At 46.9% G+C, this 15,419-nt stretch overlaps 1 protein-coding gene across 2 annotated transcripts in view; it reads right to left on the bottom strand.

Moving 5' to 3' along the window:
* HDAC9 (histone deacetylase 9) overlaps positions 1-15,419 on the bottom strand; it is a 557,952-nt gene that overhangs the window by 267,234 nt on the left and 275,299 nt on the right. The window lies entirely within an intron of this gene.

Here is a 15,419-nt window from a genome sequence, read left to right as displayed (position 1 = left end):
CGCACAATGGCATTAAGTGTCAGCGCTCGGCTAATAGTCCGCACCTATAAATAGACTGCGCCTCGGAATTGTATTAAAAACCTAGAACAGAATGTCACCCGCTTTATAGCTCAATGTATTCATAGGCATAGCTTCAATGAATATTGCATAGTGCAAAAACACTGATCTGCTCCGGCTTCTGGCTGCACACGCAGGTTATGGATATGGGAGCATTTTACATGCAAAAATAGATTGCACAAAGGAAAAATAATCTCAAGAAACTATGAAGAAGTGAGTTACACGGTGTAAGCAAAGCGAGTATATAACGGAGAGGCAACCTCCGCTTAGGGTGACCACATTTCCAAACTGCCATTCAGGGACACCCGCCCCGGCCCCCCCGCACCCATGTCCACTCCCCAAAAAATATGATTTTTGATACTTTTAAAAAAAAATTAAGTCACTTAGTGACAGCGGCGTACTTTGTACTTACGCTGGCAAGTTCATTGCATCGAAGTTATGCTTGAGATTGCTATAAACATAACTGCCTGTGCATTGTTCAGTAATTTGTGATTGTGCCCTGCACACAATCACTGGCTACCTAAAACAGGTCATATTTTTAATGTGTTAGACATCTCTTAATCCCCTTTTATAGAGAGGGGGATCTGTGGATGACACTGCTATGGGGGGGATCTGTGGATGCCACATACCGTATATAGCATCTTATGCTATATGTGTCATCCCCAGATCCACCCCATGACAGTGTCATCCCCATTTCCCCCTCCATAACAGTGTCATCCACAGATCTCCCTCCCTATAACAGTGTCATCCACAGATCTCCATCCCCGCCTCTCACAGGAGTGTACATATATAAAAAAAGCATATTTCACATGAACACTTACAGTTACTTGGCTTGGCCCTTGGGGATCTCGGACGCCACTTCAACACTTGGTCGGGGGCTCGGCGGAGCTGATGTTGTGTTTTATCCTAATGAGAAAGATTTCATAATAAGGATTTGGAGAAGGGGCAGAGGGATAGCAGAGCCGGGAGAGGCTGGTGCTGCTACTAGGGGGTCATACCATGGGGGAGTAATAAAACCCACCATAATGCCCCCCAGTAGAAAGAATTCTCTTTATAATGTGCAAAACATACCCCCTTGTAATGCCCCCAGTTGAGCTAATGTCCCCCATAATGTGCCAGTATAAAATACCCCTATATAGTGCCCCAGTAAATGGCTCCATAGTGCTCCTCTCCCCCCTTCCTGCTAGTGCCCCCCATAATGTACCAGTATAAAATGCCCCATATATCGTGCCCCAGTAGATGCCCTCAGTGTCCCCCATAATTTGCAAGTATAAAATACCCCTTCTTAGTGCCCCCCGTAGATGACTCCATAGTACTCCTGTCAACCCTTCTCCATAGTACCCACCATAATGTGTTCCAGTATAAAATGCTACTGTACAGAGCCCCCCATATAAAACACCCCTTCTTTGTGGCCTCAGTAGATGCCCCTATAGTGCCCACCAATAATGTGCCAGTAATAAGTGCCCTCAATAACGTGCCACTGCCAGTAACAAGAGCCCCCCAATGTGCCAGTAACAAGAGTCCCATCACGTGCCAGTAATAAGCCCCCCATCACGTGCCAGTATTAAGCCCCCCATCACGTGCCAGTAATAAGCCCCCCATCACGTGCCAGTAATAAGCCCCCCATCACGTGCCAGTAACAAGAGCCCCATCACGTGCCAGTAATAAGCCCCCCATCACGTGCCAGTAATAAGCCCCCCATCACGTGCCAGTAATAAGCCCCCCATCACGTGCCAGTAATAAGCCCCCCATCACGTGCCAGTAATAAGCCCCCCATCACGTGCCAGTAATAGGCCCCCCCATTACGTGCCAGTAATAAGCCCCCCCATTACGTGCCAGTAATAAGCCCCCCATTACGTGCCAGTAATAAGCCCCCCATTACGTGTCAGTAATAAGCCCCCCCATTACGTGCCAGCAATAAGCCCCCCATTACGTGCTTGTAATAAGCCCCCCATTACGTGCCAGTATTAAGCCCCCCCATCACTTGCCAGTATTAAGCCATCATGTGCCAGTATTAAGCCATCATGTGCCAGTATTAAGTCCCCCCATCATCATGTGCCAGTATTAAGCCCCCCCATCATCATGTGCCAGTATTAAGCCCCCCCATCATGTGCCAGTATTAAGCCCCCCCATTGTAATAAGCCCCCCCATTGTAATAAGCCCCCCCATTGTAATAAGTCCCCCCATTGTAATAAGCCCCCCCAATGCCAGTAACACTATTGTAAAAAAAAAAAACAACAAAAAAAAACACTTATACTTACCTCAGTGTCAGCGATGCGATGCAGACTCTTCCTGTGTCCCGCGCTGTAAGGCTCGGGCGGTGCGATGACGTCATCGCCCCGCCTTCGCCGGCCTCTGATAGGCTGCCGGCCTAGTGCCTGCAGCCTATCAGAGGAAGGGGAAGGGACACGCCTCTCCCTCCCCTGCACCTCCGCTGGCACAGGCAGATTACTAAGGAGATGAGCGCAATGGAAGCGCTCATCTCCCTGTGCCCGGCGGCGGCGGCTCACTTGGGGGGGCATTTTAGTTGGGGGGGCACAGCATGATGTAGGGGGGGCCGTGGCCCCCTCTGGCCCCCCCCTGGCGACGCCACTGACTGGCAGGCAGTTGATTCCGGGACTCTCTATTGTCCCGGTTTGAAGGCTCCCGGGACACGGGACAAAAACGTAAATTACGGGACGATCCCGGGCAAACCGGGACACGTGGTCACCCTACCTCCGCTACTGCTGATGGGAACATATTCAGAGGTACCCTCCTCTTGGCAATTGCGTGGGTAGTTGAAGGGGTTTTCTGAGATATTTTTACTGATGACCTATCGTCAGTAGGGTTCCGACACCCGGGATCCCTGCCGATCAACTGTTTGAGAAGACACTGGCACTTGCAGCGTTCCCTAGGGCGGGTGACATCATGTTCATCAATCACAAGGCCTAGGCACAGCTCAGCCCCATTTAAGTGAATGAGTTTCGATACCAGGCGCTGTCAAATGGACGGTGCGATCAGGGAGAAGGCCGCAGCGCTACTGCGAGCACTGGTGCCTTCTCAAACAGCGGATCGGCGGGAATCCCAGGTGTTGGATCCCCACCAAACAGATACTGAGACCCAGGGCCGGTACAAGGCAGGGGCCGAAGGAGCGGGTGCCCTGGGCGCTACCATTTACGGACAGGAGGGGGGCGCAGGTGAAGTGCCAGCAGCAGTGGCGTCGCCAGGGGGGGGCCAGAGGGGGCCACGGCGGCGGCCCCCCCTACATCATGCTGTGCCCCCCCATGTGCCCCCCCAACTAAAATGACCCCCCCCCCCAAGTGAGCAGCCGCCGCCGGGCACAGGGAGATGAGCGCTTCCATTGCGCTCATCTCCATTGTAAACTGTCTGTGCCAGCGAAGGTGCAGGGGAGGGAGAGGCGTGTCCCTTCCCTTTCCTCTGATAGGCTGCAGGCAGGCACCGAAGTGGAGGAGAGGCCCCGCCCCCTAATTACTCCTGTTTACCTTTCTAAAGCTAAAGGACCTTTGATGATGTCATCACAGGTCCTGTAAGGGAACTGCACAGTGTAAAGTGTAGTTCCCAGGTTAGAACAGTGCATCTGCCAGGACCTGTGATGACATCATCTTCAACATCACAGGTCCTGCAGAATCTAGCAAAGGAACTGCACCAAAAATGGTGTAGTTCCTAGGTTTCAAAGGTACATCTGCCAGGACCTGTGATGACATCATCACAGGTCCTTCAACCCCTAACAGCAAGTATTAAAAGTTCACAAGCAGCTCTGTATTGATCCATACAGACTGGAATGGAGAGGTAAGAGGAGGTCCTCCACTTTTCATCATTTACCCCCCCCCCCCCTCCCTGCCCTGTTTTTACTCATTGCTCACTCATGTATACTACTTCAGACAGTTACCACTACCTCATGTACCTCACAGTGACTATAATGCATAACTGACCACATATTTCTATAAACACTGCATCTACAGTATTATACCTTCTATGTGTCACATCAATACACTGCTCTGTATATATATATATATATATATATATATACACACACATACATGCACACACACTGCATATATTACACAGTATTATACATGCAATATGTACAGATATATAGTATATACCGCAGTGCACTGATATGTGAGGTATGAGGTATAATAGATGCTGTGTGTACAGATATCAGTACACTTCTGTATATACTATATATGTGAGGTACGAGGTATAATAGATGCAGTGTGTACAGATATATAGTATATACAGCAGTGTACTGATATGTGAGGTACGAGGTGTCAATACACTGCTGTATTTACTATATACCTGTACACACTGCATCTATTATACCTGGTACCTCACATATTACACTACTGTATATACTGTATACACTGCATATATTATACCCCGTACCTCACATATCAGTACACTGCTGTATATACTATATACCTGTACACACTGCATCTATTATACCTCGTACCTCACATATTACACTACTGTATATACTGTATACACTGCATATATTATACCCCGTACCTCACATATCAGTACACTGCTGTATATACTATATACCTGTACACACTGCATCTATTATACCCTGTACCTCACATATCAGAACACTAGGGAATATACTATATACCTGTACACACTGCATCTATTATACCGCGTACCTCACATAACTGTACACTGCTGTATATAATATACATCTGCATCTATTATACCTCTTTTGTGTGCCAGGGCTGTTTTGTAATCCCATTCCGGCCCTGATGGCATAAATTATAAAACGCAGCAGCAAGAATAGTTCATGGAACAAAGGGAGGGGCTATAAAAGGGGAATGGGGGCCCAATTTAGATTCCTGCTATGGGGCCCAGTGATTTTTATGTACGCCCCTGGCTGCAGGCACTAGGCCGGCAGCCTATCAGAGGCCGGCGCAATGACGTCATCGTGCCGCCTGAGCCTTACATTACAGCGTGGGACACAGGAAGAGGCTGCATCGCATCGCTGACACTTAGGTAAGTATAAGTGTTTTTTTTTTGTTTTTTTTTACAATAGTGTTACTGGCACATTGGGGGGGCTTATTACAAAACTGGCACATGATGATGGGGGGGACTTTATACTGGCACATGATGATGGGGGGGAACTTTATAGTGTCTGTGACTTTCAAAGTCCCACAGTCCTTTGTTCTATTGCTTTAAGTATATTCTTGTTTTGAAACAACATTGATTCTTTCTTAAAACGGGGGGGGGCGCAGTTTGCCATCTTCGCCCTGGGCACCAAATGGCCTTGTCCCAGCCCTGCTGAGACCTATCCAGAGGATCGGTCGTGAGTGACTATAGATGGGAAGACCCTTTTGATTGGAGTCTGTCGACAGTTTTGATCATGCTCACCTGCAGACAGTGGCGGTCAGGGGTTGGAGAGAGCAGTACAAATATACTATTTAGTTCAGTGCTCAGTTATTTCTGGAACTCCCATAGAAATAAATGGAGCGGCTGTATGCATGCCAACTGACTGCTCTGTTATTTTTGGGGGCCTCCACTGGGTACGGAGTTCCCATTCTTGTGATTAGTGGGGGCCCCAGCCAGAGGTCGCAATAACGCCTGTACAAGCGTCAGAAAATAGGCTAATGTGTATGAATCCGCATTAAGGCTTTTCATGTAGTTAACCTGCAGGCTGTGAATCTCATGGGCAGCAAAGCAAGACTGCTGTTACCCAAAACATCCAATAGCTAAGCTCCTTACTGGCAGGTGTAGGGTTGGCAGCAAGTAAGGAGCTTGTTATTAGGGAGGGAGGCTGCTCATTGGCCAATATGGGCGCACTGCTTCTCCAGAGTCCCTGACTGTGTAGGCTAACTAGTGGCTGGCTGAGGAAAGATCCATGGAGATGGGAGAGCAGCCCCTGAGGAGGCCTACTGATGTCTGGGGACAAGCTGATAAGGAGCTGTGGACGGACAGAACACTGACCTTTGCTCTGCACCGGGGTAATGGGATCACTTAGAGTTCAGTGTGGCTGCGGAGCCAGCTGCCGACATCAGAGGTGGGGAGGTCGTCATCATACCTCTCGGAGTCTTAACACCGGAATGTAAAGTGCAATGCTAAACTCTCCTGTGTTCTAGCTGTGTTAGGTGCTCAGCCAGAGCCTGCTGGTGCAGTGATCAGTGAGTCAGAGGACTCACTGATCACTGCACCAGCAGGCTCCAGCTCAGGTGCTCAGCAAGAACGCTCTGGCTAAGTGCAAGGGTCTGCTAGTGCAAGCTCTGGCTCAGTTGCTCAGCCAGGGCCTGCTGGTGCAGTGATCAGTGAGTCAGTGTATTTGCCTCATATCAGTCTATATCATGTTAATGCAGTGCTTTGTGTATCCTGTATTTTTTTGCCCCATCAGCATCATCCCAGCATCGGTCAGCTCGGTCATCTCATATGTGGGCACTGGATCTACACAGCAGACCATTGTGGAGATAATCATGGTGCCGATGGGCCAATGTAACACTGGAGATGCAGAACACTGATAATTTGCCATTGTGGCTGCGTTATATTTTAAATATGATGGAGAAAACACGAGTTTTTGAATTTCACTAAATTCAGAAATGTAAAACTGTCTAAATGTACTATTTATGTATAGAAGACAATTCTAGAGTAGACTGGTAATGGTTCCTGCATAAATAGCACCATCCGAATGTTATTTAGACCTATGTATTCTATCTATTGATTACTTCAACTTTCGTACTCCTCTGCAGGCTAAAAATACTCCTCAAAAACGGTAAGGCTACTTTCACACTAGCGTTCGGGTGTCCGCTCGTGAGCTCCGTTTGAAGGGGCTCACGAGCGGCCCCGAACGCATCCGCCTGGCCCTAATGCATTCTCAGTGGAGGCGGATCCACTGAGAATGCATCCGCCTGCCAGCGCTCAGCCTCCGCTCCGCTCAGTGAGCGGACACCTGAACGCTGCTTGCAGCATTTGGGTGTCCGCCTGGCCGTGCGGAGGCGAGCGGATCCGTCCAGACTTATAATGGAAGTCAATGGGGACGGATCCGTTTGAAGATGACACCATATGGCTCAATCTTCAAGCGGATCCGTTCCCCATTGACTTTCAATGTAAAGTCTGAACGGATCCGCTCAGGCTACTTTCAGACTTAGAAAATTTTCTAAGTAATAATGCAGACGGATCCGTTCTGAACGGATGCAAACGTCTGCATTATCGGAGCGGATCCGTCTGATGAAACATCAGACGGATCCGCTCCGAACGCTAGTGTGAAAGTAGCCTAAGAGGAGTATTTTTACTCTTTCGGAAAAAAATGTAGTGCGACCTCTGGTCCCAGCAGTAGGACCCCCACCGATCTAATAGTTATCCCCTATCCCAGTGATGGCTAACCTCCGGCACTCCAGCTGTGGTGAAACTACAACTCCCAAGATGCACACTTGCTTGGCTGTTCTCAGAACTCCACAGTAATGAATGGAGCATGCTGGGAGTCGTAGTTTCACCTGTGGATAGGGCACAGCTTCACATAGCCAGAATACCTCTTTAAAAGCTGTAACTAGAGCCATAGATACATAGATGCATGTCAATCAGGGCCGGATTGGCCATAGACCCTACAGGGACATTTCCCGGTGGGCCGATGCCTAGGCGGGCCACTCAAGTCCTCCTCACAGCAGCCAGCTGGGTACACAATGGTGTTCTCTCCTACGCACCTGGTGCCCTCCTGAATTCAACTGTATTGACATCTTCAGGACAGCGATCCAGTTGAATACTGTGGTGCAGGTGGCGGTATTTTCTGCTGCACTTTGGTATTTGGTACAGCTGGGGTGGTATATTGCTCTGCATTATGGTATTGCTGGCCCTGCCTACATATGTTGCCTTGCTTTCTGTCAATTTGGACCAGCCTGCAACATGGGGCCACTTATGTTTTTTTTCCAGGGACACTTTTAGTTCCCAATCCGCTCCAGATGTCAATTGAACCTGCCCTTTTATATTATACAAATAAGAAAGTCATCATATTATTAATAATAATAGATTATAAATGCTTATGTACGACAAGAGGAACTCTGATACTGGAAACCCTTAGAACGTGCCACCTAAACCTCCCTTCCATACAAAGTCATTATCTTTATTCAATGTGCCCCTCGTGACAAGCTTTTCTATATGTGTTGATGCATTCATGAATATAGAAGAGCTGTACAATAAGTGCCTACTGGACACGATCCTTTATTAAAGACTTGATTTCCTATTCCAAAGTGATAATGAGTACCAGTTATCAGTCCGGCTAAAGCTCTGCATATGGCATATAGTAATTAGCCAGACAATTACAAACATAACATTGTCAGCTTTAATGCCTGTCTCTTAACTTCATACATGCGGCTGAAATGTATCATATGGTAATGCCTCCCATTCTCATTCACAAGGCATAGCCTGCCGCTTTTGTTTGCACAGCCCAACTAGCTGACGTCTATGGTGACCTTCTGCTTCCTGACAAGATGCAAGAGTCAATATCATTTGTTTGGAGAACTATAATACAATCATGGAATTGTATCGCTACTGAGATTGGAAAGCTGTCTCCTTTGTATAAAAGAATACTAATGCTAAGACGTGTTCAATCCTGCTTATTTAACAGATGTAGTAATTTGCTTGCTTGTTTTATGGAGTGATAGAGAATAGCTAATAAGGGAGGAAGGGATTCATCACAGTCTACTCCACTTTGGTCAGGTGCAGCAATGACTACTCCAGTACTGGCACACACATCCTGATGATAATCCATTCCAAAGAAGTGCATGTGCAGTGGATGCCTTCTGTTCAGATGCAAACCCACATAAAACCCTGGCGACTGATTCATCTTCACTCATTATGGATCTTCTGCCATGATCACTTTATTGTCCTTAAGTGCATTACTTTGTTGTCAGGCAGTAAAATAAAAAGGGTGATCTCATCAGCAATAACCCCTTACAAAATGCGGCCCCTGGGGCAATCAGCTGATCACCCCTGATCCTGCTCCCCTGGCAAACAGCCTATTTTCGCTGGGGGAAAGCTGCAATCAGCTAGGCATGTCTGCAAGTAAGTGTAATATTACATGGTGTCCATGAATGGCCATCGTTGTAATAAAAAGATGACTTGAGTCTGTCAGAAAGAGAAGAGTTTATACAGGACTCTCAGTTCTGGTTCATAGAGGGGGTCCCATCTATCATTTCCATGTGTTTTAATAAGGTATGTGGACAAAGGTGGTCGTTATAAGAAAACCCCTCTAAGCAGTATTTTTCTTTGCTATAATGGGACAGCATTATTTTTTGCACATAATGCTAGAGTCACAGAGGGTGGCTGGTGGACATATGCCCAGGTGCTGAGAGCCACAAGGGCATTAACAAGCCAAAATACCTTGACCAGGGTTCTTAGATACTTGGGCTAAGATAGGTAACTGAATATTTGCCCGCCACTATGTGAAAGAAAATATAGCTATATCTCTAGCTATAACTTCCAGATGAGCGAGTGTCGACCCACTGTGCCAAACCCCTTTGTATTCACTCTTTAAACCCTGTTAAAGGACCGGGTCTTTGCTGCAGGGAAACAACCGGACTGCTACCTCCTAGGATAGTCCTAGTGTAGCTGGTAACTGACCCACAGGGGCCAGGGACTCTGTTGCAAGCACTAGAAGCTCTGGATACAGAAAATTTACCAAAAATGCAGGAAAACAACAAGTATAGTCTGAACAGTCACTAAGACTTGAATGCAGGTTTCTGAGATTCAGGCAGCACACTTGAAGCAATGATGGTGGGAGACACTAGATACAGAGGAAGGCCGGGTGATGGTGAAGATACAGACGAGGCGGACAGGATGGCTACTTGGCAGGAACACAGAAGAGGCAGATGTACAGGGTTAACTTAAACACAGACAGAACTGAAACTGGAAATGCTGGAACACAAAGTACAAGCTGGAGCACAGACAGGAACAAACGCAGGGCAAGTACAAGCTGGAGCACAGACAGGAACAAACGCAGGATAAGTGCAGGTAAATCACAACAGCACTAGATTATCAGAACACCTTTTCTGGTCACCAGGGAACCTAAAGTTCAGACACCCTCCGGCTGGAGAGGGTGCCTTAAATAGCCAGCGGACCCCTACGCATTGGCTGGGGAAGAATTTGGAAGTGCACTGGCCCTTTCAGAGGCCAGAGGTTATCGTGCATGAACCCCAAGGAGATAGAGGCTGGAGCACAAGGCAGAAGTATGGAGGCAGCATCATTATGAGTAGCAGGGGTATCAAGCCCGCAGGGGAGACGCCCACATAGACAACTGACCTAACAATATTTATATGGTTAAAATATTAATGAAAGTTTCTCAAAATTCCCTTCAATTTGGGTGCAAATCAATTCTACCCAAATATGAGAGATATTTACCCACAGGAAGAGTCTTTCATGCCAAAAAGAACATAAAACTAAACTTCAGTTAGCTACCAGATGTTAGGTACCATGCTGCTATGTCAATGCTTAGCCTTTTGATCGGACCTCAAAGCCTGTCGTACATTGCCTCTCATCAGTGTAGAGCAGAAAGAACTGGATCAGACAAGAAGACTTGGTCTGGATCTGAGGGGGTACGATTTCTTCTTATGGAGAGCGCATAATAAGTGTGGGTGTAAGGAGTATCAGAGGCTGGACACTGCTCCTCTGGGTTTCTGGGAAAAAAGATTCAGAAATTAGCTTTCCTTCTTAAAGGAGAAGAAAGCTAAGGTTCTGTGCAGACTACATCCTTGTTGAAATGAATGGATGAATGAATGAATCCCGACCAAGACCTCTCACCTAGTTAAAGGGGTTGTCTCACTTCAGCAAGTGGCATTTATCATGTAGAGAAAGTTAATACAAGCCACTTTCTAATGTATTGTTATTATCCATATTGCTTCCTTTGCTGGCTGGAATCATTTTTCTATCACATTATACAATGCTTGTTTCCTTGGTTACAGACCACACTGCAATCCATCAGTGGTGGTCGTGCTTGCACAATATAGGAAAAAGCACCAGCCTATGTGTGCTCCCATGGTCACGGCAACCTGATAGGCTGATGCTTTTTCCTATAGTGTGTAAGCACGACCACCACTGATGGATTGCAGGGTGGTCTGTAACCATGGATACAAGCAGTGTATAATGTAATGGAAAAATGAATCCAGCCAGCAAAGTAAGTAATATAGATAATAGCAATACATTAGTAAGTGGCTTGTATTAACTTTCTCTACATTATAAATGCAACTTACTGAATTGAGACAACCCTTTTAAAGGGGTTGTCTCTAGTGATGATCGAGCATGCTCGGCACATGGCGGTATTCGGCCGAATACCGCATGTGCTCGAGCATAATGCTTGAGTCTCCACCCCGCATGTTTCTTGGCTGCTACGCAGCCAATAAATATGCAGGTAAGTACTGCCCTCACTGTAATGCCGTAGCCATGTTGGCTGCTGGCATTACAGTGATTGGCTGGCCGGAACGCGTCATCAGGTGCTATATAACACCCGATGATGCATGTTCGGCTCATTCTTGTGCTGAGGAAGGGACAGACAGTGTAGGGATTGATATACGAATATTTTTAGTAGAAAAACTTGTCAGAGTCCCAAAAGTCCTTTTAAGGACTATTGTTGTGTGTGGCAGCAGCAATATCTATTTTTAGCGCAAACTGTGCTAAATTGCTAAAACTTAACAGATCCAAAAGTCCTTTTAAGAACTATTGTGTGTGGCAACAGCAATATATTTTTTTTTGTGCAAATTGCGCAAAATAGCTAAAACTTTACAGACCCAAAAAGTCCTTCTAAAGACTATTGTGTGTGGCAGCAATATCTATTTTTAGCACATCCTGCGCTAAATAGCGTGCAATAGTTAGGCCACTGCAGACAGCGACATTAGCTGCGCCACATCTCCAGTGTAAAGTGTGCGTATCCCAAAAATATCTGTGACATCACTTTGTCAATACAGACGGTGTCCGCTTCTGACAGTGACATAACCAGTGCCACATCTGCAGTGTAACGTGTGCCCTGAAAAAATATATCTGTGCCATACAGTGTACTTTTTTGCATAGATGCTGCAGACAGTGACATTACCGGTGGTACCTCTCATGTATAACATTTCCTCATCCCAAATACCTGTGACATTCCATGTAATTTTTCATTAGCTGTTGGTGACAGCATTGACATTATCTGCGGGATGTCTCCTGTGTGACGTTTCCACATGCCTAATACCTTTTTTAATTTGTTTGCGCATACACTTCAAAATCCTACGCTACTGTACGTCTGACAGACTTTCAATCATATATAACATTTAATATGAAGAAGTCGAGCAGTAAGGGACGGGGCAGTGACCGTGATGCTGATGGTGCATGCAGAGGCCGTGGCCCTGGGCGCGGTGAAACTGTGCCTGCTGTCAGAGCACAAGAAAAACTATCATCCACGATACCTAATTTCATGTCCCAGTTTGCAGCGCAGGACACCACTCTTGAAGTCAGACCAGTGCGACTAGGTGGTCGGTTGGATTGCAGCAGATAATGCTTCCAGTCGGTTAAGCACCACCCTGTCTTCCACCAAGTCCAGTCTCAGTAGCCAAGAGTCTGCTCAACCCAATCCTCACCCTGATCCTCCTTCCTCCTGCCATGGAGAGTCTGGGCAAACAAGTGATCCCACACTTTTTAGCGCCATTCCTTGATTTGGCCCTCTCACCAAGCATGCTTGAAGAGTGACAGATCTTGTGCCCAGATTCCAAAACTCTTGAGCATCCACAATCACAAGAAATTAACTGTGGGAAATGGAAATTACTGTTTAATGAGGTGGATGATGATGAAACACAGTTGCCAATAACTCAACGGCAATTACTGTCTCAAGAGGTTGATGAAGAGGATGAGACACAGTTGTCAATCACTGAGGTAGTGGTTAGGTCAACAAGTCAGAAGGATGATCAGAGTGAGGAAGTGGAAGAGGAGGTGGTGGACGATGAAGTCACTGACCCAACCTGGGAAGGTGAAAAGCCAAGTGAGGACAGCAGTACAGATGGGGAGGGATCTGCTGCACCGCAACAGGCTGGAAGAGGCAGTGGGGTGTCAAAAGGGAGAAGGTGGGCCACTCCAAACTGGCCCGCAACTGTTCCCCGGAGCACACCCTTGCAGAAATCTCCCTTGCCAAGGGGAATGTGTTCTGCAGTCTGGCGCTTTTTTGAGGAAAGTGTGGACGACAAAATAATTGTAATTTGTAACCTGTGCCATACAAAAATGAGCAGGGGCGTGAACACTAGCAACCTCACCACCAGCAGCATGTTCGGTCAAATGGCATCAGAGCACCGTAATAGGTGGGCCGAATGCTTGGGTCCACAATCTGTGTCTACGGGTCACACCACTGCCTCCTCTTCCCCTGTGTTACGTGCTGGCCAATCCCTGTCCAAGACGCAGGCCCGGACACATGGACCTTCGCAAGCACCATCAGCGACAACATCCACTGCCGTGTCCCAGCGCAGTGTACAAATGTCCTTACCCCAGGCATTTGAATGCAAGCGCAAATACCCAGCCACCCACCCACAGGCCATAGCACTAAATGCGCAGCTTTCCAAATTACTGGCCCTGGAAATGTTGCCATTTAGGCTTGTGGACACTGAAGCCTTCCGCAGCCTGATGTCGGTGGCCATCCCGCGTTACACAGTCCCCAGCCACCACTATTTTTCAAGGTGTACCGTGCCAGCCTTACACCAACATCAAATGTGCCCTGACCAAGGCAGTTACTGGAAAAGTCCACTTAACCATGGACACATGGACAAGTGCATTTGGCCAGGGAAGCTACATTTCCCTGACAGCACAATGGGTGAATGTTGTGGAGGCCGTCAGCGAGTTGTACCCTGGGATGGCACAGGTGCTACCGATGCCAAGGATTGCGGGCCCGACGTTGATCAGGGTTTCTGCCAGCACCTACGTTAGTGGCTTTAATCCCCACTTCTCCTCTTCCGCCTCCTCCTCTACTTCCCCCTCCGAATTATCCACGTGCTGCACCAGTCAGTCATCAGTCGGTAGCTGGAAGCAGTGTAGCACTGCAGTAGGGAAGTGGCAAGAGGCCGTGCTGAAGCTGATATGCTTAGGTGACAAACAGCACACCGCTGCAGAGCAGTGGCAGGGGTTAAGAGACCAGACTGAGCTGTGGCTCTCGCTACTCAACCTAGAACAGGGCATGGTTGTGACTGATAATGGGCGTAACTTGGTGGCAGCTTTGGAGCTCGGCAAGCTCAGACACATCCCATGCCTAGCCTACGTCTTAAACTTAGTGGTTCAGCGGTTTCTCAAAACCTACCCTAATTTGCCTGAGCTACTGGTGAAGGTGCGCCGCGTGTATGCACATTTCTGCAAGTCATCAACAGCTTCCGCCGGTCTGTCATCGCTGCAGCAGCGCTTGAAATTGCCAGCTCACCAGCTGTTGTGCGACGTGAGCACGCGCTAGAACTCCATGTTCCACATGTTTGCCAGGTTTTGTGAGCAGCAGAGGGCAGTAGTGGAATGCCATCTGCAACATGGTCATCGCCTTTCCAGTCACAAGCGATGAGTAGGCATTGATGTCTGACCTCTGTGAGGTTTTAACTCCTTAAGGACCGGGCTCATTTTCACCTTAAAGGGAACCTGTCACCTGGATTTTGGGTATAGAGCTGAGGACATGGGCTGCTAGATGGCCACTAGCACATCTGCAATACCCAGTCCCCATAGCTCTGTGTGCTTTTATTGTGTATAAAAACCGATTTGATACATATGCAAATTAACCTAAGATGAGTCAGAGCTTGAAAATATGACTCTTCTCTGGTCACACAAGTAAGATATGACTCTTTTATGTTAATTTGCATATGTATCAAATCGTTTTTTTTACACAATAAAAGCACACAGAGCTATGGGGACTGGGTATTGCGGATGTGCTAGCGGCCATCTAGCAACCCATGTCCTCAGCTCTATACACAAAATCCAGGTGACAGGTTCCCTTTAAGGAACAAGCCATTTTTTGCAAATCTGACCAGTGGTGATAACTTTAAAATGCTTTGACTTATCCAGGCCATTCTGAGATGTTTTTTTCGTCACATATTGTACTTCATGACACTGGTAAAATGGAGTCAAAAAAATCATTTTTATTTATTAAAAAATACCAAATTTGCCAATTCTTTTTAAAAATTAGCAAATTTCCAAGTTTCAATTTCTCTACTTCTATAATACATAGTAATATCTACAAAAATAGTTATCACTTTACATTCCCCATATGTCTACTTCATGTTTGGATCATTTTGGGAATGACATTTTATTTTTTGGGGATGTTACAAGGCTTAGAAGTTTAGAAGCAAATCTTGAAATGTTTCAGAAATTTTCAAAAATCCACTTTTCAAGGACCAGTTCAGGTCTGAAATTACTTGAAGTCACTTTGGGAG

This window comes from Bufo bufo, chromosome 5 (genome assembly GCF_905171765.1).
Source record: "Bufo bufo chromosome 5, aBufBuf1.1, whole genome shotgun sequence".
NCBI classification, from domain to species: domain Eukaryota; kingdom Metazoa; phylum Chordata; class Amphibia; order Anura; family Bufonidae; genus Bufo; species Bufo bufo.
Note: the sequence above shows the minus strand (reverse complement) of the source record. Positions and strands in the feature narration are given on the sequence as shown.